The sequence below is a fragment of the Rhipicephalus sanguineus genome, chromosome 5 (genome assembly GCF_013339695.2).
Source record: "Rhipicephalus sanguineus isolate Rsan-2018 chromosome 5, BIME_Rsan_1.4, whole genome shotgun sequence".
NCBI lineage: Eukaryota > Metazoa > Arthropoda > Arachnida > Ixodida > Ixodidae > Rhipicephalus > Rhipicephalus sanguineus.
The window spans coordinates 204,695,112-204,718,262 of record NC_051180.1 but is presented as its reverse complement, the minus strand read 5'-3'; the positions used below and the strand labels follow the sequence as shown (position 1 = coordinate 204,718,262).

General features: G+C 50.9%; 1 protein-coding gene across 1 annotated transcript in view; it reads right to left on the bottom strand.

Annotated features, from left to right (window-relative positions):
* Window positions 1–23,151, bottom strand: part of LOC119394579 (collagen alpha-1(II) chain) — a gene marked incomplete in the record, with an annotated part of 1,710,759 nt that overhangs the window by 1,096,083 nt on the left and 591,525 nt on the right.

The window sequence follows — 23,151 nt, the reverse complement described above, 5'->3', positions numbered from 1 at the left end:
CGTCGTTGGGAATCTCGCAAGTCTTAACGTTTGGTTACGTCGGCAGCAAGGCGTGGCCAGTAGTATTTTTCCTGTATTCTAGGCGAGCGTGCGGGAAACACCGAGGTGTCCAGCCGTCGGGTCGTCGTGTAGGGCCTGGAGGACTTGTGGTCGCAATGATGAAGGCACGACAAGAAGGTAGTCGGCTCGAAGCGGTGAGAAGTTCTTCTTCAGGAGAACGCCGTTCCGCAAGAAAAACGACGGCAGTCCTCGCTTGAATACCTTCGGAACATCGGCGGTTTTGTACTCGAGGTAACTCCATAAGGCCCCAAGTTCCGCGTCGGTTCGTTGCCTTTCAGCGAAGTCATCGGCACTTATAGTTCCGAGGAAGCAGTCATCGTCCGTCGTCTTGCGGCGGCGCGTCGACGGGGGCACGAGACAGGCAGTCGGCGTCAGTGTTTTTGTCCGGACTTGTACACGACGGTAATGTCGAATTCTTGCAGTCGTAGGCTCCACCGTGCGAGGCGACCTGAAGGGTCCTTCAAGTTAGCTAGCCAACACAAGGCGTGGTGGTCGCTCACAACTTTGAAGGGCCGGCCGTAGAGATAGAGGCGAAATTTCGATGTAGTCCAGATGATGGCCAGGCACTCCTTTTCTGTTGTGGAATAGTTATTTTTGCCTTTGATAGCGACCGGCTAGCATAACTGATGACCCTTTCCAGCCCGTCAGTCTTCTGCACGAGGACGGCGCCGAGTCCTACGCAGCTTGCGTCGGTGTGGATTTCCGTATCGGCGTCTTCGTCGAAATGCGCTGGTATCGGAGGCATCTGAAGGCGTCGTTTAAGTTCTTCAAATACCTCGATTTGCGCCATTTCCCACTTGAATGGCACGTCGGTCTTCGTGAGGTGCGTTAGTGGCTCGGCTATTCGTGAAAATTCCTTGACGAAACGTCTGTAGTAGGCGCACAAGCCGAGAAAACGGCGTACGGCCTTCTTAACGGTGGGTGGCGGGAAGGCAGCGATGGCAGCTGTTTTGCGCGGGTCCGGGCGAACACCATCTTTGCAGATCACGTGACCCAAAAACAAGAGCTCCTCGTACGCGAAGCGGCACTTTTCAGGCTTCAGGGTGAGTCCGGAGGTCCTGACTGCTTGAAGTACAGCTTCAAGGCGCCGAAGGTGTTCGTCGAAGTTTGAGGAAAACACAACGACGTACGTCCAAGTACACGAGGCACGTCTGCCACTTCAAGCCGGCCAGTACTGTATCCATAACAAAATGTCGCAGGTGCCGAGCAAAGACCAAAGGGCATGACCTTGAACTCGAACAGGCCGTCTGGTGTTATAAATGCAGTCTTTTCTCGGTCTCTCTCGTCGACTTCGATTTGCCAGTAACCGGTCTTGAGGTCCATCGACGAAAATGTACTTTGCGTTGTGTAATCGATCCAGGGCGTCGTCTATCCGGGGAAGGGGATACACGTCCTTCTTCGTCACTTTGTTGAGGCGACGATAATCGACGCAAAAACGTAGAGTTCCATCCTTCTTGTTCACTAGCACCACGGGGGATGCCCACGGACTCTTCGACGGCTGGATGATGTCGCGTAGCATTTCGTCGACTTGTTTCTTAACAGCCTCCCGTTCTCGCGTCGAAACTCGGTACGGGCTCTGACGGATTGGTCGGGCACCTTCTTCCGTTATGATGCGATGTTTCGCAACTGGGGTCTGTCGAATTCTTGACGACGACGAAAAGCAGTCCTTGAATTGCAGGAGCAGGGCTTGAAGCTGGTATTGCTTGTGCTTCGGGAGGCTCGGGTTGACGTCGAACTCTGTTTGGGGATCTCGATCCTTCGAAGCAGGTTCGGTAGCATCGAAGAAGGCGAAAGCATTGCTGGCGTCCACTAATTCGTCGATGTAGGCGACCGTCGTATCAATGTTTAGGTGCCTATATTCGTGGCTGAAGTTTGTCAGCACTACCTTTCCTTTGTCATCGCGCAGCTCGGCTAAGCCTCTTGCGACGCAAATCTGACGGTTCAGAAGCAGGTGCTGATAGCCCTCGACGACGCCTTCCAGGTCTGCTGATTTCTGAGTGCCGACGGAAATGATGACGCTGGAGCGAGGGGGAATGGTGACCTGGTCTTCCAGCACATTCAAGGCGTGTTTTTCTGGCGGTGTGTACGGCGGTAGTGCTTTTTCTGTGAATAGTGTTATCGACTTGGATCTCAGATCGATGACTGCACCATGAAGGCTTAACAAGTCCATACCAAGAATGACCTCTCTCGAGCAACGCTGCAGGACTACGAAGTTCGCGGGATAAATCCGGATGTTAATGGTGAGTCTCGCTGTGCAGATTCCCTCCGGTGTTACTAGATGACCTCCAGCTGTCCGGATTTCGGGGCCTTTCCAGGCTGTCCTAACTTTCTTCAGCTTCGCGGCGAACGATCCACTGATGACAGAATAGTCGGCTCCGGTGTCGACGAGAGCTGTGACGCTGTGGCCGTCGATAAGGACGTCGAGGTCGCTAGTTCGTCGTCTTGCATTGCAGTTAGGTCGTGGCGTCGGGTCACGGCTACGTCGGTTTGTTCCGCTGCTTCCCCGTTGCGTTGTCAGGTCCACTTCGGTCCGCGAGGCTTCGTCGTCAGGGCTCTGTCTGGTTAGCGTCGGGTCTTCAAGGTTTCGTCGTGGCGTCGTCGTCGACGGCGGAGGATCTTCGATGTTTCGTCGTACAGCAACCGCACCTCCATCGGTTGCTGCCCTTAGTTTTCCGGATACGGGCTAGGCGACCGGCCCCGGAATGGGCCAGTGTACTGGCGGCGTTGGGGAGAGGCGTAGCGGCCTGGCGACGGCGATCGGGAAGGTGCCTTGGGGGGTCCACTGCGCTCCTGCCAGATAGTCGGCGATGTCGTCACGTGGTCGTTCACCCTGCTGTGGACGCGGCGCGTCGATGGCGATCCCGCGCAGTCCCATCCGTCGATACTGCCAGCGGCGGTAGGTGTGGCCGGCTTCTCCGCAGTGGTAGCAGAGTGGACGATGGTCGGGGGCACGCCAAACGTCGGTCTTCCTCGGCGTGTATCGCTGGCCGGTTGGCAGGCGGTATGGCGTCGGTGGTGGCGGCGGTGGTGCCTGGCGGCGGAACTGCTGGGGCGGAGCGGCGCCTTGACGCGGGCGAGGAGGGAGGGCGTTGCGTCGGGCTGCAGCAGCATAACTCATTGCTTGAAGCTGCGGCGGTGCCGGCTGAGGAACACCCAGTGACTCTTTGATTTCCTCGCGGACAATGTCTGCGATCGAATCCACCAGAGGCTGCGGCGAAGGTAACAGCTTGCGCAACTCCTCCCGCACGATCGCTCGGATGGTTTCGCGCAAGTCGTTGGTGGCTAGTGAGTGCACTTCGGAATAGGATGCAGACAGCTGTGAGCGGTTGTACTGTTTCGTCCGCATGTCCAGTGTCTTTTCAATAGTCGTAGCCTCGTTGAGGAATTCGGCGACCGTCGTGGGCGGGTTGCGGACAAGTCCCGCGAAAAGTTCTTGTTTGACACCCCGCATGAGCAGGCGAACTTTTTTGTCTTCCGCCATCGCAGCGTCGGCCTGACGGAAAAGTCGAGTCATCTCTTCGGTGAAGATGGTGACGTTTTCGTTTCGCAGCTGCACCCGGGTCTCCAACAAAGCAGCGGCCCTTTTCCTTGCGGACGATGCTCGCGAAGGTATTGAGGAACGTCGTCCGAAAGAGGTCCCATGATTGAAGGCTCGATTCATGGTTTTCGAACCACGTCTTCGCGGCGTCTTCTAAGTAGAAGTAGACGTGGCGCAGCTTCTCTTCAGTGTCCCAGTGGTTGAAGGCGGCGACTCGCTCGTACGTCTCCAGCCAGCTCTCCGGGTCTTCAAACGACGATCCACGGAAAGTTGGTGGCTCCCTTGGCTGTTGCATCACTACCGTTGTAGGTGGCAGGGGGTCTGTCATCGTCTCGGCGGTAGATGTGACGGTCTTCGGCTGCCTGGGGTTTTCGGGAAGGAGCCCGTACTCTGGTTGTAGTCCCTTCTGCCGGCGGCTGGTTCCAGGATCCGGGTTGACCTTAGAGTCGTCGTCTTCGCGGCTTGGGCTTGGGTCAGCGCTCCGCGGTGGCTTCCGGATCATGAAGCAGCACCTCCACCAGATGTCACGTGGTCGTGACGTCGACGAAGACAGCAGTCAGCACGTCCGAGATGAAACTGTTTATTTGGCCGAACTTGTGGCCGGGAAAACTGAAGGTCAAACTACAGCAATGCACTGATAGCGTCGAACAGAGCTTCGACCGTCGATCAACTGACAAACGGTCAAGCGTGTCGGCTTTTATATAGGCGCTATCGAACTTTCCAGCGATATCGCTGGTGGCGGCGTTATCTCTCGACAAAGCTGGAACGTTCGCGTGCGGCGCGCAATTTTAACAAAACGATCTACAATGATCGGGAAGCTTCGCGAACAATGTGGCGCGGTTTGCGCTGAGCGTTGCTGACAGTCTTGGGGGGTGTAGCTTCAACTCATGAAACATAACACACGCGGCAATATGACGTGTGTGGATCAAATCTCTGGGGAAGTCCAGAGACTGGCGCTGCCAGTTACAAAACGAAAATCTAGTGATTGAGCAGCTTTTCTCACGCACTTGCAGCCGACCTAAGCGTACAACTGTAAGATGCGCATTTTACACAGCTATACATAAAAATTTGCGCAGCTTGTACTAGTTGCGCAAGGCTGGAACCGACAGCGGAGCTAGTGTTAGAGTAAGCTTCTTCTTAGGTCTTGCTAGTAATATCAAGCTTTTGCTAGAGGTGCAGTTTTTGCTAGTAGTACTAGGTAATGGCTAGGCTTGGATATTCTATTCTCAGGTTTCGGTCGGTTCCCACACTACGCACTTGTTACGTGGTTCTGAAGGGAAAATGTCACGTCGCTAGTACTTACGTGATGTGACTTTAGTCGGGTGAGAGAGCAAGTACAACATTTATTAGAGTCCAGTGCAGACGCTGTGGTTGCCTCGCGCCACCCAGTTTTTCCGAAGTTTTTGGTGGAAACATGTCACGTGAACAGTTACGCGATGGTACGAGATTTTAGTAGCGTGATTAATTGCGTGATGTTACGTGATTTTTAGTTACACGACTAGTTGTTGCGTGGTGTTACGTGATTGTAGTCACGTAAATAGCTGTTGTGTGATGCTACGTGATTTCAGTCACGCGACAGTTGCAGGACTGGCGTACACAAAATTGCAACCACACGAAGCAACAACCCATCATCGATATCACATATTTTACGATCACAAGAACTTCACTTTCGTTGCTCGAAAGAGCAAGCGAAGCTGCACTCATGCACTTTTTATTATCTTTAAAAAAATTTGGTCTTCTACAATTTCTTTCTGGAATTCTTGGTATGCTTCATTTGCTCTGTTCTTTTTTTTTCCTGGTGAAAAGCGCATATGTATTGCTGTACGCTCGAAATTATAGCCAGTTGTAAGTTCAGCGCTCTGTGTGTCTTCCAATTTAGCCCTCATTCCTTCCGCTGTCAAACATCGAATTATGGTCTACAGGGCATTTTCAAATAGAAAGCAGCTGTTCTCCCTTTTGTATTCCGTTCCTGCTCTTTGGAAGGTGGGGACACTTGCAAGGAGCGTCGCCACCCCTCGCGCCCATGATTTACGCCACTGCAGAGACCTCAAGCTGTACGCGGTCGAAAACATGTGAATTGACAAGGTCAGCAACGTTACAGTGGAAGACTGGAAGAACAATATTAGGCACGTAATCGACCTTGAAGCGGAGCTCACACTTGACACGTCTCAAAGTGATTACAATAAGCTCATCGTTATCCGACTGGGTGAAGGATAAACTGGATAGAGCAACTCCAGCTCCGAGCTATCCGGCATTGAGCCACCCCAAGATGACTAACGGCTTTTTATGAATGAGAACATGCCCAGGTTTCAGGGAGACTGGATGATCAGTGCTTCCAGCAGTGGCCGCTAGATGCACTGATATCAAATGACTAACGGCTTTTTATGAATGAGAACATACCCAAGTTTCAGGGAGACTGGATGATCAGCGCTTCCAGCAGTGGCCGCTAGAAGCGCTGATATCATATAACTAATGGCTTTTTATGAATGAGAACATGCCCAGGTTTCAGGGACACTGGATGATCAGCACTTCCAGCAGTGGCCGCTAGATGCGCTGATATCAAATGACTAACGGCTTTTTATGCATGAGAACATACCCAGGTTTCAGAGAGACTGGATGATCAGCGCTTCCAGCAGTGGCCGCTAGAAGCGCTGATATCATATGACTAACGGCTTTTTATGAATGAGAACATGCCCAGGTTTCAGGGAGACTGGATGATCAGCGCTTCCAGCAGTGGCCGCTAGATGCGCTGATAACAAATGACTAACGGCTTTTTATGAATGAGAACATACCCAAGTTTCAGGGAGACTGGATGATCAGCGCTTCCAGCAGTGGCCGCTTGATGCGCTGATAACAAATGACTAACGGCTTTTTATGAATGAGAACATACCCAAGTTTCAGGGAGACTGGATGATCAGCGCTTCCAGCAGTGGCCGCTAGAAGCGCTGATATCATATGACTAACGGCTTCTTATGAATGATAACATACCCAGGTTTAAGGGAGACTGGATGATCAGCACTTCCAGCAGTGGCCGCTAGAAGCGCTGATATCATTGACTAATGGCTTTTTATGAATGAGAACATGCCCAGGTTTCAGGGAGACTGGATGATCAGCGCTTCCAGCAGTGGCCGCTAGAAGCGCTGATATCATATGACTAACGGCTTTTTATGAATGAGAACATGCCCAGGTTTCAGGGAGACTGGATGATCAGCGCTTCCAGCAGTGGCCGCTTGATGCGCTGATATCATATGACTAACGGCTTTTTATGAATGAGAACATACCCAAGTTTCAGGGAGACTGGATGATCAGCGCTTCCAGCAGTGGCCGCTAGAAGCGCTGATATCATATGACTAACGGCTTTTTATGAATGAGAACATACCCAAGTTTCAGGGAGACTGGATGATCAGCGCTTCCAGCAGTGGCCGCTTGATGCGCTGATAACAAATGACTAACGGCTTTTTATGAATGAGAACATACCCAAGTTTCAGGGAGACTGGATGATCAGCGCTTCCAGCAGTGGCCGCTAGAAGCGCTGATATCATATGACTAACGGCTTCTTATGAATGATAACATACCCAGGTTTAAGGGAGACTGGATGATCAGCACTTCCAGCAGTGGCCGCTAGAAGCGCTGATATCATTGACTAATGGCTTTTTATGAATGAGAACATGCCCAGGTTTCAGGGAGACTGGATGATCAGCGCTTCCAGCAGTGGCCGCTAGAAGCGCTGATATCATATGACTAACGGCTTTTTATGAATGAGAACATACCCAGGTTTCAGGGAGACTGGATGATCAGCGCTTCCAGCAGTGGCCGCTAGAAGCGCTGATATCATATGACTAACGGCTTCTTATGAATGAGAACATACCCAGGTTTAAGAGAGACTGGATGATCAGCACTTCCAGCAGTGGCCGCTAGAAGCGCTGATATCATTGACTAATGGCTTTTTACGAATGAGAACATACTCAGGTTTCAGGGAGACTGGATGATCAGCGCTTCCAGCAGTGGCCGCTAGATGCGCTGATAACAAATGACTAACTGCTTTTTATGAATGAGAACATACCCAAGTTTCAGGGAGACTGGATGATCAGCGCTTCCAGCAGTGGCCGCTAGAAGCGCTGATATCATATGACTAACGGCTTCTTATGAATGAGAACATACCCAGGTTTAAGGGAGACTGGATGATCAGCACTTCCAGCAGTGGCCGCTAGAAGCGCTGATATCATTGACTAATGGCTTTTTACGAATGAGAACATACTCAGGTTTCAGGCAGACTCGACGATGAGCGCTTCTAGCGGCCACTGCTGGAAGCGCTCACGTTTTCAATGGGACTGGGTCATTTTTCCGCGATCAAAAATCGTAGAGGCACAACTGCCAAAACTTCTTAGAAAGGCACGTTCTAGGAGCTGTACCGCACTTCACAAATCCAGCATTGTTAACATCGCGGCTTCACGTTCTGTTCCCACGACGGCTAAAGTTTAAACAATGGGAACCTGTGGAGGCTGCTGAAAGTACGCTTTTTTTTTCGGGACAAAAACGAGCCGTCTGAAAAACACTAGACAGAAACCAGCAAATTTGTCGGAGATGTAATAGTACGAAGACGAAGCTTTCATTTGAGGCCACGATCATGGTTTTGCGTGAATGAAAACACGTTGCAAATTGAAGTTTTCTACAACACAGTGGCGTGTTTCGCCGTAGTATCTTTATAATACCTATCGCATTACGTGCCAACCGCCGTGCGTCCCGCCGCGGTGGTCTAGTGATTATGGTGCTCGACTGCTGACCCGAAGGTCGCGGGATCGAATCCCGGGCGCGGCGGCTGCATTTTCGATGGAGGCGAAAATGTTTGAGGCCCATTTACTTAGATTTAGGTGCATGTTAAAGAACCCCAGGTGGTCGAAATTTCCGAAGCCCTCCACTACGGCGTCTCTCATAATGAAATCGTGGTTTCGGGACGTTAAACCCCAGATATTATTATTATTACAACCGCCGTGCGCTGTGGCTGAATGGGCTGATCTGATCGTCCGTGCTGGCTGTTCGCGCGTACTCGCTGGAGCGCGAGTTCTAATCCCAATGCCGTCTTTCTTCTACTTATTTTTTTCTCTCTCATAGTTGCTGATGTTTGCCGCGGTGGTACAGCGGTTACGGTGCTCGGCTGCTGACCCAAAGGGCACAGGTTTGATGGCGACTGCAGCATTTTCGAACGAGGCGAAAATGCTAAAGGGTCGTGTACTTTGATTTAGATGCACGTTAACGAACCCTAGGTGGTCGAAATTTCCGTAGCCCTCCTCCACGGCGCGCCTTCATAAACATGTGGTGGTTTTGGCACGTAGAACTCCAGCAATTATTAGTAGTAGTGCAACACTGCTGAAGATTTATGTTACATAGTTCCGACACACACAGGGCGTGTGCACAAGTACGACAGCACGCAGTTGACCGGCGAAACGTAATCGTTTATTCCTCCCGCTTGGAAGCGTATATAAATCAACTGAAGGGGGAAGGGGGGAGAGAGAGCAAACGAAAGGCGCATGCGCCACCAGCACGTGCTGATCAGTTTGATAAGGACTGACGTCACTTTACAACGTCTCTCTTCCCTTAATACTGAAGTGGCTGCATTGGTTTTCGTTGACGAGTAGAGCGCCGCAAGACTTGAGCTGGTTTGTCGGGCTCGGCCGTGGCAGTGTTACTAGCTGTGGCTTCCAGGTGAACTTCGGGATCAGCTGCTGCAGTACCCCTCTGTTCAGTTCGTGGCATCGGCGACTGTTCATGGTCGCTAGTAGTGCCCGATTGTGATGCTTGCCTATCCGGTTCTTGATCCGAGTCTATCGTGGGTGTCGAACATTGCCGCTCTCGCAACTGGTCAACATGTCGTCCTAAAACTCCGGCCGGCGTTCGTACTCGAACCATCCGAGACCCTGCAGTAGATTCAACAGTTCCTGGCGTCCATCTTTCACCCGTTCCGAAGTTCCGAGCACACACAGCAGCGCCCAGTGTTGGCAGTGGCCACTCATGCGCGTCATCAGACGAACCTGCGCATGCAGGAGGAAAACATGCATCCAGGCGGGATCGTATTTGATATCCGAAGAGAAGTTCTGACGGCGATTTCCCAGAGCTGTTCGGCGTCCTCCTGTCATTGAAAAGCAGCTTGTTTAGGTTTTCTTCCAAGCGTCCCTCATTTAACTTCTTGAGTTCATCCCTAATGGTCCTGACTGCTCTTTCTGCCAGACCGTTCGATTGTGGCTGATAAACAGCTGTGCGCAGGTGCTTTATATTGTTCATCTTGAGAAAAGTTAAAACGTGTCACTAGTAAACTGCACTCCGTTATCAGAGACGATGGTTCGTGGCACGCCAATTCGGCAGAAGATAGCACGCAAGCTGCTGACTGTGCACGCAGCGTTGGCTTGTCTCATGGGCACCCCTCTGACCCACTTACTGCGAGTGTCCACGACCACTAGAATCATGCTCCCTGCAATAGGACCAGCAAAATCAATATGCAGTCGTGAACACTTTTCTGTGGTAGGGGGCCAGCTCATCGGACTTGCTGACTTTGGCATGGGCATCTTTTAAACACAGATGTGACAAGATGCGGTAACCCGCGCTATATCGCCATCTAAGCCTGGCCACCAAAATGACGATCTAGTGACCGCTTTCATGGCCGACGATGCCTGGTGTGTCTCATGCAAAAGGTATAGGACGTGACGTTGCACCTTCATCGGGACGGCTACTCGACGGCCCCAGTACAACAACCCGTGAGCCAAAGACAGCTACAATTTCTTCTCGACGAAGGGTGCCATATTCGCGTCCAGGCCTTTTGTGCAGGACGGCCAGCCGACCTTCGTGAAATTCATCACTTGACTAAGAGGGGGTCATCTGCAGTCAACCGCTTTAGTTCTTCGAGTGACACAGTTGCCTCATTGAAACCAACCAAGGCTAGTACATAGTCTGGTGGATCTACTTCGTGGAGGTCAGACTCTGCCATCCGCTGTGGCAGTCTACTGAGGGCGTCAGCGTTCAGCAGCTGCTTACGCTGAGAATATTGAAGTTGGTAGCGAAATCCACCAAGGCACAGCGCCCAGCGATGTATTCTGGCGGCTGCCAAGACTGGAGTTGGTCGGTCCGCCCTCATCAGGCTCACGAGCGGCTGGTGGTCCGTGACCAAAACGAATTCTCGGCCTACGAGGTAATCACGGAATTTACACACTCCAAACACAAGAGCAAGGGTATTTCTTCTCCGCCCTTGTCAACGTTCTAGATTGGAAACCGATGGGTTTGTTGATCTTCCCGAAGGTATGGAAAAGCACAGCACCTATTCCATCTTGCGAGGCGTCGCATTCTAGCTTGAGGGGTCTCTTGGGATCATAGTGGGCCAGAACAGCGGTTCTCGGAGGCATTGTTTTGCGTTACGGAAAACTGCTTATTGAGACTTTCCCCAGACCAAGGTGTGTTGCTCTCTAATAGCTTGTACAACGGTGCAAGTAACGAAGACATGTTCGGCACGAACTTTAAATAGAATGTGAGCATGCCCAGAAAAGACCGCAACTGCTGAACGTTCTGTGGGTTAGAGGCTTGCGCGATCGCCTCGACGTTCTTCTCGATTGGGTGCAGACCGAGATACGTCAATGACATCGGAGGGGATACAGCGCAAGAGAAAACGAGGACAAGAAAGGCGACGCACACAGAGCGCTGACTTACAACACTTTATTGGTAGAAAGGGAAGGAAGAACATTTATACACTTCGCTGACATGCGCCACAACCGGGGCAACTGACGATTTTTTTTTTTTTTTGAACTTTATACATAGAGCAACCATCACTGCGCACACGGGCGTATCACTCATGGTCTGTTTAGATATGATATTTCATGAGATGAAAGTGCTATCGAAGGAGAGCTGATGCAACTGCTATCGAACTTTCTGATGAAGTCTGCCTCGATGATTTCGCGTGTCAACTGCAAAGAATGCCTGGCCAGGACCTCGCTTTTTTCAAAGAAGGGCGCGCAGCCACAGTCACGACAATGAATGCCCAAGTGGCCCTGAACCGTGTTGTACACATTGTTGTGGTGCTCTCTTAGACGGTCGTTTAAGCACCTACCAGTCTGTCCCACGTATTTCTTCCCACAGGACAGAGGAATCACGTATACCACGCCAGTGGTACAGGGCACAAACTGCTTTTTATGCTTCACAGAACAGCCATTACGGCTGCTACTCGAAGCAAACTTGCAAAGCTTGGACAACTTCTCCGGTGCGGAAAACACTACCTTAACGCCAGCACGTTGCCCTACCCTCTTAAGTTTGTGGGACAGATCATGTATGTACGGAAGTACAGCAAGTTTTTTCTTTTCAACGTGCGCAACTGGTACACGGTCATTTTCACCACGTCTGATTTGTTTTAACAGCTTTTCCGCCACAGCCGAAACCAGAGCCTTCGTATACCCTGCAGATACCAAGCGGCTAACCTGGGCGTCAAAACTTTTTTGCATCGAATGCGGACACGACCTTCTAAGGGCATTGACGAGGCACACATTCGCTATTCCTCTTTTTACTAATTTCGAATGAGCGGAATGGAATGACAGAAGTGGTTTTCCGCTCCTCGGTTCAAAACACCAACATACATGTTCGCTAGAGAGGTACAGTTTGATATCCAAGAACCTTAAGTAACCATTTTCGGGTAATTCGTGCGTCAGCTTCAGCGGAAGTAGGTTGCGCTGTATCCCCTCCGATGTCTAACCAACACGCCCAAGCTTCGATACTAAGTCGCTTTATTTCTAGTACAACGGGCCCTTTTCCATGTGCTGTGCCGTCTCCCAGTGTCTTAGTTAGCTACATAGCCGGCGCAACATGCCGTGCTCGCTCTCTCGCATACTGTATCCGAGCTAAGATCCTGCCACAAGAAGTCAAATTACTGTGTGCTGGATTCACACCCTCCAGTGGTCATGGAGTGAGGATATGCAAGATTCTTCGTGCCGAGTGGCAACGCCAAGCTCGTCTTCACCGCGACAGCCTTTATCTGCAGCTGCATCATCTCGATAGACCATCAACGGCAAAGAAAAAATGGCGCGAACTGTGTGTGCTAATCGACAGAGCGACTGAGTTCCTCTGGCAGCGCATGCTCACTACCTTACGGGACAGCACTCCGAAGAAGCCGCCGCAGCCAAGTAACCGTGTGCACATCGTGGGTGAAATTGCCCTTCCGGAAGAAGTGAACCAGATCCTGGGACTTGGACCAAAGTTCGCTGTGGAGCCTCGAAAAACGCCACATGAACTGCTTACGCTTGTTAGGCAAGTTGCTCAACGCATGCCGGAGGACGAATCAAACAGGTGTGTCTCGGAAGGTGTTGACATTTTGTTCCGTCAAAAACCACGTCACAGTGCCGTGCAGCCTTCTTGAAGGCGCAATCTCTGGTGCTTTTACCTTCAGACAAAGAAGGAGGTTTTGCTGTTTTACGTTCGGGTACCTTTAATGACAAAGCCACTCTGGCTATCAGCTCTGCATTCAGACGTGACGATGGTATCTCTTTGAAGAAAGTAAAATCCGAGGCCAAGAGGCTCATTACTTCTCTAAACTTCGATAAGTTAGCCAAGTCTGTCGAAAAATCAACAAAGCTTAGCTTAGATTTCCTTTTTACAGCTAAAACACACAAAGATGACTGCCCGCTGCGAGTAATCGTAACCGAAAGAGGGACCTGGCAGAAATCTGTCGCAATATTTTTGCAAAGCAAGCTTAAGCTACTAACGGTTGACGACCCCTTTCTAGTAAAAGACTCGGACGCTGTAATCAGGTTTTTAAAGCAAAACAGCAAGGGCCTGAGTGCTTTTTCTGTAGACGTTAAGGATTTATATTATTCTCTGCCACAGGACGACATGTTAAAATGTGTAGAAGACGCTATTGACAGTTTCGGGCCAACAGCTTTCCAGAACGCCACAGGGATCGCAGTGAGCGGGTTTATGAATTTGATGACAATGTACCTAAAATCAACGGTTGTCTCGTGGGAAGGTTGCCAGTACATACAAAAAAGTGGCGTTTGCATCGGGTCGTGCCTGGCACCTATCCTAAGCGATATCTACCTTGCCCAAAAAGATCGCAATATTCTGTCCAACCTCGATGTGTCCGTAGTTGAAAAGTGTGCAGATATGTAGATGATTTCTTGATTTTCATTGATTGTCCGAAAGAGTCATTTGAACAAACTGCGGAAGAAGTCTTAAATGTGTTTAGGCAGAACCTACTTCCGCTGAAGCTGACGCACGAATTACCCGAAAATGGTTACTTAAGGTTCTTGGATATCAAACTGTACCTCTCTAGCGAACATGTATGTTGGTGTTTTGAACCGAGGAGCGGAAAACCACTTCTGTCATTCCATTCCGCTCATTCAAAATTAGTAAAAAGAGGAATAGCGAATGTGTGCCTCGTCAATGCCCTTAGAAGGTCGTGTCCGCATTCGATGCAAAAAAGTTTTGACGCCCAGGTTAGCCGCTTGGTATCTGCAGGGTATACGAAGGCTCTGGTTTCGGCTGTGGCGGAAAAGCTGTTAAAACAAATCAGACGTGGTGAAAATGACCGTGTACCAGTTGCGCACGTTGAAAAGAAAAAACTTGCTGTACTTCCGTACATACATGATCTGTCCCACAAACTTAAGAGGGTAGGGCAACGTGCTGGCGTTAAGGTAGTGTTTTCCGCACCGGAGAAGTTGTCCAAGCTTTGCAAGTTTGCTTCGAGTAGCAGCCGTAATGGCTGTTCTGTGAAGCATAAAAAGCAGTTTGTGCCCTGTACCACTGGCGTGGTATACGTGATTCCTCTGTCCTGTGGGAAGAAATACGTGGGACAGACTGGTAGGTGCTTAAACGACCGTCTAAGAGAGCACCACAACAATGTGTACAACACGGTTCAGGGCCACTTGGGCATTCATTGTCGTGACTGTGGCTGCGCGCCCTTCTTTGAAAAAAGCGAGGTCCTGGCCAGGCATTCTTTGCAGTTGACACGCGAAATCATCGAGGCAGACTTCATCAGAAAGTTCGATAGCAGTTGCATCAGCTCTCCTTCGATAGCACTTTCATCTCATGAAATATCATATCTAAACAGACCATGAGTGATACGCCCGTGTGCGCAGTGATGGTTGCTCTATGTATAAAGTTCAAAAAAAAAAAAAAAAAAAACGTCAGTTGCCCCGGTTGTGGCGCATGTCAGCGAAGTGTATAAATGTTCTTCCTTCCCTTTCTACCAATAAAGTGTTGTAAGTCAGCGCTCTGTGTGCGTCGCCTTTCTTGTCCTCGTTTTCTCTTGCGCTGTATCCCCTCCGATGTCTAACCAACACGCCCAAGCTTCGATACTACGTCAATGACTCTTGTCGAAAACTGCACTCGTCAAGCCTGAGCCTTACTCCATGCTCACGGAAGCGCTGCAGTACTTGTCTTATCCTGCCGAGGCTGCCGTGTTTTTCTGACACCAAGACGTCGTCGAGGTAAGCTTGGACACCCGTCAAGCCCTGCAGAACGGTTTCTATCTTTCGTTGAAAAATGGCAGGCGCCGAAGCTATGCCGAATGGCAGTCGGTTGAAACAAAACAACCCGCGGTGCGTGTTTAATACGCACAGCTTCCTTGACTCCTCATGCAGAGGAACTTGGTTATACGCGTCTCATAAATCCAGGGTACTGAAGTAGTCGCCACCATTCAGGCATGCAAAAATATCATCTATGGCTGGTAACGGATACTGTTCCAGTTCACAGACAGGGTTTATCGTCACCTTGAAATGAACACAGATGCTGACGTTACCGTCCTTCTTTAGTACCGGCACAATGGGGGTAGCCCACTTGGCGTGTGTTACAGATGACAGTACCCCAAGTGACACTAGCCGGTCAATCTCCTTTGAAAATCTGTCGCGCAACGCAAGAGGAAGAGAACGGGCCTTACAAAACTTCGACGGGGCTCCTTTCAGCTTCAGGTGGGCAGGATGGCCAGCAATGAGGCCCAGCTCGCTGCTGAAGACGTCTTGGAACTCCGCTAGCAGGGCATCGATGGCTGCGGTGCGGCTGCTTTCTGCCCCAGGCCCTTGCTGTGCGGATGCGTTGAGCACAGATGATGCTGCCTCGCTGAACTTAGCAATCAAATCTCGTCCACAGAGGCTCGGACCTGAACAGTTCAACACTATCAAGGAGCATTTAACATTCTCGTCGTTGTAGGACACAGTCATTTTCAGCTCCCCTAATACCGGCAGTTTTCCGAGATAACAGGAAAGTTTGATGCAAGCTGGTTTTAACGGCGGCCACTGTTCACGGTGTTTCTCAAACAATTCTCTATCCACGACGCAGACAGGCGAACCGGTGTCCACAATCATAGGTTCATCAATGCCACACCATGTGGACGTACGGCGAATAGGAGGCTGTAGCTGACTTCCCGAGGGCGCGGTTAGCGTCCAGATGTGCTCGTTATCAGCATTTTCCTCCATTCAGCCCGCGGTTACTGCGAAAGCTTCGCCTTGCCTGGATTGTAAACGCGTTTTTGGGCGTACTCTCCGCATGTCGCTCAGGCACATCTTCGCAAGATGACCGTACACCCCGCAGCGGTAACACCTAGCTTTCACCCATCCGCAAGCGTTGCTCTTGTGCTTCCTACTTCCGCAAGGTTCGCATTGTAACACCGGTTCATTCGCACGTGCTTGGGGCGCGTTAACCTTCAGTACGGGGACAAGGTCCGCAGACATCTGGTTTGAACAGTTTTCAGCTGCTTCTGCCGATATGGCTATTGCTTCGGTGTCTTTCAATGTCAAGTCTGTTTTCGCTAACAGCTGCTTCTGCACAGAGCTTGACCTGACTCCGCAAACGATTCTGTAAGTAGCATACTTTCTAGCATGTCACCGAAGTTACAGCCATCCGCAATCCGCCGAATTTCAACAATGAACTGTTGAATTGGCTCACCTTCCAATTGGCAGCGATTGAAGAAGCGGAAGCTTTCCGTTATCTCGTGACGCTTGGGGTCAAAATATTCGTCCAAGACTGACTGCTTCTTCATACGTCAGCGAATTAGGCTTCCTTGGTGCAACTTTCCCTGCGAGCACTTGCACGGTGCGCGTACTTAGTGCTGCCACAAGCAACGCCCTCTTCTTCCCCGAGTCGCTGACGCCAGTTGCCTCGAAATAAGCTTCCGCCTTCGTGATGCAGACATTCCAATTGTCACACTCGTTGTCGTACTCCGGTAGTTGGTGATGGTCTGTATCGTTGCCGTCGTTGTTTCCTGCTTATGCCAACTTGCCGCTTAATTCATGTTCGGCTTCGGGGTTCTATCTGCCTTCGTCGCCACTGTTACATAGTTCCGACACACACAGGGCGTGTGCACAAGTACGACAGCACGGAGTTGACCGGCGAAACGTAATCGTTTATTCCTCCAACTTGGAAGCGTATATAAAGCAACTGAAGGGGGGAAGGGGGAAAAGGGGAAGAGAGAGCACAGGAAACGCGCATGTGCCACCAGCACGTGCGGGGCAGTTTGACAAGGGCTCACGTCACTTTACAACAATTTGGTTGCTTGTTTTCTCGCTGCAGCATTCCACCCAGAATCTTCGCTTCAGTTTTGGTTTCGCTTCTGGGAATGGAGCAAGTCAGCTTCTCACATTTTAACACGGAAGTGTTTCATGCCGGGGTCCACCAAGTACATCCGTCACGGATATGACGTTGATAAAATAGATGCCAACGGGCGAGAAAGGAAAAAAAACAAGGAAAAGATCCCGGCTGGGAATCGAACCCACGACCTTGCGGCGCGACGGCAAGCGTCCGACGCCCTACCGACTAAGCAAACTCGGCAGACACCGGACACGGCGCGAACGCGCCTTATACCTTTCACACATTCTCTTTGGCACGGTGCTCTGTGTTGGCGGTGTAGGTAGGCGGGGCGGAGCGGGGCTGTGCCGCCGTCTGCAAGAGGTGAAAAGAAGTAATGCTTCACCATCGACACTTACCAGCGCTTACTCCGAGATTGCGCGGGATATCGGAGGTCAAGGTTAACGCGTCTGGATACCAGCGAGGTACACTGGCCGCGCTGGCGTCGCCGAGGCACCTTCGACGCAGTTACGTTGGTTACGTTCTTTGCCTTTCGCTTCGTGTTAGCGTGCGTCGGCTCATCGGAGTAGTGCAGCTTTCACATGCACCATCGGGATTTCTCCGCCGCCGACTGCTTCAATTGCGAGAGCACCGACTAACAAAACTGCTCCAATACGCGTTCCAGAAAGGACGCGATTTCGACGCGCGAATGTCGTGCCTTGGTGGAGCGAGACTAGCGCCTGCGAGAGAGAGGTCAGCGGGACGCACGCGTTTGCGGCTGAGGCTACGAACCTCTACCTCCCGCGTTGCTGAAGCGCAGTGTGTGGTAGTGTATGCATGAGCGCAGGCGTCAGTCACCCATTGCTAGAAAGCGCGCACCGTGCTGTTTCTCTCCTAATTGACGACGCTTTGAAGAAGTGCATACCGGGTACCAATGTTGATTATGTGCTTGTTGATATCATCCTTCCGCGGGATTCACGATTCGCTGTGTCCAAATATATGTTCACACCGTCAGCTACCACAACGGTTTAATCATGATCATGGGCGTTAGTCGTCGCGATAGAGACGTGCCGTCAACATGGGTGAATCCACGTCAAAACGGTGCTGTAGCTGCCAAACACGAATAGACATTGTATAAGCTCTCAAATATCACTACAGAATAAGCAGTACTTCTGTAAAGACACGTTTCACTTTCGTGTTATGCCGATTCCTATGACAGAGGGATCAGCCATGTTTTTTTATTATTTATTGCCCCGCAACCCATTACTTAATGGACGAATAAAAGGAACCACCGGGCCCGATTTTAGTTAACCTCAACCATAAGAAGGCAATACACAATGAAACCAAGGCATGAATGAGGGCAGCCATTGGTAATATAATAAAGCGTTTTAAATAAGTACTCTACTATTAGAAACAGACGCAGAAACGTAAGCAGCAATAGTAGAGCCAACGCAAAGCTTGTATGGTCGAATAGTCGCCTTTTTTCTACGGGAGCAGCGTTCTCCCTTCGGCAAGTAGTGCCGTCTTTTGCATTACATTTACAATTCGCCTCCATAAAGGAGCCATCCCTGGCTAATTACGGGCAGAACACCACTGCACAGCGACAGTGAGGTTTTAGCAGGTCCATATGCGCAATCTCATGCCTCGACACTGCTTCATCACGTAAGTCGGCTTGACGGCGTAGATCAAGTACGAGGCTTGCTAGACAACACGGTACGGGCCGCGATACTTCGGAAAAAGTTTCGTATACCGACCGGGGCCATATGGGGAAAATTTTAAGGATCGTTTGTGTATACTCGCACACATACAAACGCACGCACGAACATACATAAGGTATGAATAAACACCCCTCTTCGCTGACTGGCGCAGGCCGGCGGCGGGGACCGGTGTGCGCGGAACAGACGGCAAAACGGTAGGTAAGCAGACGCGGAAGTGCGACAAAGTGCGGCCGCGCGCCGTTGCCATAGTAACGACGGAGAGATTTTCCACCGGCTGCTTTGCTGCTGGCTTGCGTTTCCTTTCTTGAATTCTCAGCGCTCGCCACTTTCCTATCATGAATGCTGTCTCACGCTGATCACGTGCATGCCATTCGTGACCTGGAAGTTCCAGGCGCACAGCGATAATGCATTCGAGAGGCATGCAAGATATCAGGAGTATTTTGTGAGGCGAAACGACAGCCGTTCTTCAACACGTTCCTTAGTGTACGCTGCTTTCCTGATCAGCATAGGTAATTTCATCGGGAATATTAGCCGATGACACACTGCATCTCTTGCCGCAATATATATATATTGTGATGAAGAAGAAGTGCACCCTGAAGAGCTAGACAGTCGGATCGTCAGCGCTAAGCAGAAAGTGCTCGTGCTGAACGTCGTTGCTGTTCGCGTTGGCTAGGCCTACTTTTATATACCGTCTGATATTACAGTTTCTCTTGTCGAGGCCGTGTCTCACCTCTTTATTATAATTGGTGGAGGTTGCTAGGTCTCCTAGACATACTGGTGTTGCGCAGCCGGACTCTACCTGCCGTCATGACCACCGAATCCAACACAAGCCCGCCGCTTCCTGCTCCCCAGCCCACCGCGTGCTCCGGCGCGGTCCGTCAGCAGGACCCTCCAATATTCAGCCGCACTGATGACCACGACGTCGACGACTGGCTATCTACCTATGAACTCGCGAGTGTCCTTAACAAATGGGACGACACAATGAAACTGGCCACCGTCAGCATTTACCTAACCGGCATTGCTCACTTGTGGCTTCGGAACCACCAAACCGACGTTCCGACCTGGACAGCGTTCAAGACTAAGTTCAGCGAAGTCTTCGGCTGTCCTGCTGTCCGAAAGCTTCGCGCGGAACAGCGCCTACAATCGCGATCTCAACAACCTGGTGAGAACTTCACCAGTTATATTGAGGATGTAATCGACCTGTGCAAACGCGTCGATACCACCATGGCCGAGGCGGACAGAATCAAGCATATCTTCAGTATCAAGCAATCAAGCATACTGCGGGGCGCACGCCGTTCCCGAGGCAAGAACTGCGTCATCGTTGCAAAGTACAAGCCCTCTTCTTTCGCCGCCAAATGTTATTATTGCCGTTCTTGAAGGTGTATCTGTTCTTGCTCTCATAGATACGGGTGCCGCAATCTCTGTCATCGCCGAAAAACTGTGCCGCTCAATCCGAAAAGTGACGACCCCCTTCTTTGGTCTGTTTCTTCACACTGCCACAGCACAGCCCGTCGAGCCTGTCGCGGCGTGCACTGCCAGACTCCTAATTCAAGGAGTGCCCTACACAGTCGAATTCGTCGTATTTCCGCACTGCTATCACGAGATTATTTTAGGTTGGGATTTTCTGTCTCTTCACCAAGCCGTCATTGATTGCGCCCGTGCAGAAGTCGCCTTCTCATCACTTGACGATGCTCTACCTGCCGACGGTCCTCTTTCCTGCAGGAAGGTGATTATCACTAGCGACACCGAGATCCCTCCGCACGCTACTCTCTTGGCCCCTGTATCATGTTCTGCTGCCTCCGACGCTACCGCCCTCTTCACGCCTTCCGCTACATTTGTTCATCGCCACCTCTCACCACTCCCAACCGCTCTTCTTACCCTTCCAGGTGGTGCGACCGACGTACCTGTGGGCAATCCTTTCCCATTCCCGATTACCTTGCTTCGCGGTGAATGTATCGGCACAATGGAACCTTGCGAAACCATCACTCCGTTGGCCGTTCCTGATGGTTCATCAGAGATCAACGCCCTCTTCTCTAGTCCCCTGAATGGCTCATACTTCCGCCGCTTCATTCGCAATTTCGCCTCGATCATGGCACCTTTGACAGACCTTCTTCAGGGAGACTCCAATCTATCTGTGTGGTCCCCGGCTTGCGATCATGCGTTTGCGACGCTGCGTCAGCTACTCACAACACCACCCATACTGCGCCATTTCGATCCAAGTGCTCCTACAGAAATCCACACGGATGCTAGCGGTGTCGGTCTTGGAGCAGTCCTCGCCCAACGAATGTCCGGCTACCAAGACTGTTGTTGCGTACGCGAGTCGCACACTCACAAGAGCGGAAGCAAACCATTCAGTAACTGAGAAAGAATGCCTAGCGATCATCTCGGCCATTAGAAAATTTCGGCCTTACCTCTACGGTCGACCGTTCGATGTCGTTACCGATCATCACGCACTTTGCTGGTCGTCTTCCCTCAAAGATGCCTCCGGCCGCTTGGCACGATGGGCTCTCCGGCTCCAACAGTACGACATCCGGGTTCTGTACCGCTCAGGCCAGAAGCATGCCGATGCAGATGCTCTTTCGCGTTGGCCTGTTCCCACTGACATTGCGAGTGTCTCCATGCTAGACAACTTATTTTCACCATTAGGATCCGTCAACATGGCTTTGGAGCAACGCAAAGATTCGTGGATCGTGTCTTTGGTGGATTACCTCTCTGGTGCACTCCCCCGCCCGCCATCTCGAGCGCTACGCCGACAAGCCTCTCACTTCGCCGTCCGTGATGGCGTCCTCTATCGCCGCAACTACCACTCTGACGGCCGCAAATGGCTACTTGTCATACCCAGGCAACTCCGCGCTATCATATGTGCTGCTTTCCATGCCGATCCACAGTGTGCACACGCTGGTCTGTTTAAAACCTACGCCAGACTACGTCTTCGGTTTTATTGGCGCGGCATGTACACATTTGTGCAAAAGTACATTCGATCTTGCACCGAATTCCAACGCCGCAAGCCCGATCATTGCCACTCTTCTGGACCAATGCAGCCGTTGCCGTGCCCAATGCGACCATTTGACCGGGTTGGAATCGACCTTTACGGTACTCTGCCATACACATCTGCCGGAAATTGCTGGGTTATGTGGCGATAGACCACCTCACGAGATATGCAGAAACGGTCGCTCTGCCAGCCGCGACGGCACGTGACGTTGCGTCTTTCCTGCTTCAACGCTTTGTTCTATGTCATGGTGCTCCTCGTGAACTCCTGAGCGATCGAGGCCGCGTCTTTCTCGCGGATGTAATTCAAGAACTTCTCGCTGAATGCCATGTGATTCACCGCTATACTACCGCGTATCACCCGCAAACAAACAGCTTGACCGAACGCTTCAACCGAAGTCTTGGCGACATGCTTTGTGTGTATGTCGCCTCTAACCACACAAACTGGGACCTTATTCTTCCCTACGTAACGTACACCTACAATACGGCACCCCAGGCGACGGCAGGCTTTTCTCCCTTCTTTTAGGGGCGAAGCTCCTTAAAGCGGCACCCGTTCGTCTCCGTCGTAGTGCGTAACCAGTCTTAACGCTAGTACCAGATCTTGACCCCCAAGGTGGTGTCGGTGGGAGATTTCTCCTGTACGTTGTTGAACAATAAAAAATTCGCAGAGTGCGCGTTAACTAAAAGCCGAATTCTTCTGTCTCTCGTTCCCCATTAGCAGCCATTGCTTACCTCCAAGGTAGTGCCTGGTGAGATTTCTCCTGTGCGTGATTAAACAATAAAAATTTTGTTCAAAACGCCGTTGATCGATGAAATAAACCAACGAAAGACGACAGATGTTTTCTAAAAGCAAAACGAAAAGACGCCAGATGTTTCTAAAGCAAAACGAAAAGACGCCAGCTGCTTAACGAAAGACGCCAGATGTTTTCTAAAGCAATGGTTTTCTAGACAATGAAAATTCACAGCGTACATGTAAAATTAAAGTGAGCTGCAAGTCGTCATAACTCTCATCGAACCTTTAGTATAAACGCGCCCGATCTCACGTCGGTGATGATGTACGGTTTACCGATGAACCTCCGCAGCTTCGCCCACTCATTATCATTCACTCCGTGGATACGCTGTGATTTTTACTCTATGGCCGAGAACCATCGTCTCCGATCGACACCATTCTTCGCTACCGACCCGACACTTCTGAGCGCACATCACTTTCCGAAGCTGCTCGCTATGCAGAAGAATGTCGGCAACTAGCTCGCTCCCTTACAACTGAAGAACGGGGGCTACAGAAATCTCGACATGACGACGAACGGCCCCCCAACCAGTTTT